A 2,142-nucleotide genomic window follows, 5' to 3' on the forward strand; every position below is an offset into this window, starting at 1 on the left:
GAAAACAACAGCAACACCAACTAATTCTGTACGAGCAACACGCAGGCATATCTAGCCGTACCGTATTCTTCTCAAATTTTCCGAATTTAAAAGCTCAAATTCAAATTCAAGCTGGATCGCGATGGATTTCGCCTACTCTTTTCCTGATCCATGTCGAAGTGCCGAGGTCGCTTACCTCTTTAGGACGCTTAAAACCTTCACTCCCGCCAAACTTACCCAACTTCTCTTTTCCCCATCTTGCTGTCCATCGTACGTCATGTACGAATGTACGACACGCATGCACGAATATTTTTTCATATGTTGTATTATATATTGATTTCTCAATTTTTCTTGCAGGTGGAATCCCTGCGGCTGCGGGTCTCCCAGCTCGGTACGGCATTGACTGCCGCGACGGACGAGTACGAACGAGTGGGCTCCAGGAACGTGTCTGAGATTGCCGCGTACAAGGTGATAAAAGCGGGGTGGTTTGCGTTTGTTTCGGTTGGGGAGATTTATTTGTTTTTGTTCTAGTTCGGTGTTAGAAGTTCGGTATTAGAAGGGTCGTTAGTCGTTAGTCGGTGGAAGGGTTGTTGGACGGCCTGAAAATTCCTTTTTCCTAATGTAATTGGTGTTGAAATCATCATCACCATTATCATCATCATCATTCGGGGTCGACTCCGGTCCTGGGGAGAAGGGGGGTTTCTCATCATAATAAGCTTTATCGAAAAGGCCGTGGGGGACTATTCCCACACAAGATGGAAGGGATAGAAGAGGTGGGGTAGAGCCAGGGGGCGGTTGAGGTGCTGTGGGTGGGTGGGGGGTGTAGGGGATGTGTGTTTTTGACTTACGGCGGGCGGGAGGGGGAAAAAGGGGAGGTGGGGGGAGGGGGAGAGGAGGCGAAGTGGCGCTTCTTCGGACGCCCGCGACAGAATGCAAAGAGATGGTGAGGTAGCCGTACAGGTACTGGGTAGTGACAAGTTCCGTACACGGCTTGGGGGCGCTCGTACGTAAAGGCCTGAGAGGGGCCGTAGACAGCCGTCGAGACAGCCGTTGAGATTCAGATTTAGTCGGCAGAGCTTTACATGGGTGATATAGGCCTTGTGGTTTCAAGGGAAAGAGGTATACAGATATACATACATACATATCAACTTTAAATCCAAACGCTCACTACTGCTACAGGGCATGGGCATCACGGTAAGCGAGTCCGCTCTTTCTTTCTATTTCCTGCGACAAAGCTACTTGCCCCACTTGCCGTACTTGCCGTACTTGCCCCACTTGCCCCACTTGCCCCCTCCGAAATGAATTACGGGTTGCGGTCTGGTCTCGGGTGCTCGACCTGCGCATCGACATCACAAGGCCCACATGAGCCGGGAGTTATCCGATGCCGTACGAGAATACGCTCTCGTACAGCTGGCAGCGGCGCAGAAGGCACACGATATCTGGGCGGCGACGGCCGGCCATCTAGCGACGCTGGCGGCGGCGGCGGCTGCCGCCGCCGGGGCGACGACGGCGGTGTCCGGGGTTGGCGGCGGCGGCAGCGCCGGGGCCAGCGTTGTTTACTTCGGTAACAGCGGATCGGGGATTGGCGTCGGTCACGGCGTCAGTAGTGGCATGTACGGCAGCATGTACGGCAACTGATAAAGAGAAGAAATATAAAATAGTGTATTTATATTTATACCGGCGTTGAGACCCGAACCCACATTTTCTGGTGAAGCTAGAAGTAGATTCTGGGACTCGAACTCTGGATTGCCGATCTCTAACCCAGATCCTCTCTCTCTCTCTCTCTCTCTCTCTCTCTGTGTGTGTGTTAGTGTGTTAGTGTGTCTATGCGCGCGCTTCTTAATACTGGAGAGGGTGTTGGGAAAAGGCGGCGAAGGAGGTCTTAGACTACGTTTTTTGGGCGGGGGAAGAGGGTTGTGGTTAGAAGTCAAGTTTTTCGGGATTCCAATATACATCAATGGTCACCTTCAACTGCACAACCACAACCACACCCACATCCACATCCACAACCACATCCACACCCCATAATCTATCTTCCGCACAAGGGTTTCCAAAACTGGATTAATTTGATATAGTCAAGCGCGGATTGGGGCCTTTTATAAATTGTTTGCTGCAGTAAGAAGTTGAAAGGGGGAGTAGAAAGAGATTTATGGTTATGTACGA

This window comes from Volvox carteri (genome assembly GCF_000143455.1).
Source record: "Volvox carteri f. nagariensis unplaced genomic scaffold VOLCAscaffold_65, whole genome shotgun sequence".
NCBI lineage: Eukaryota > Viridiplantae > Chlorophyta > Chlorophyceae > Chlamydomonadales > Volvocaceae > Volvox > Volvox carteri.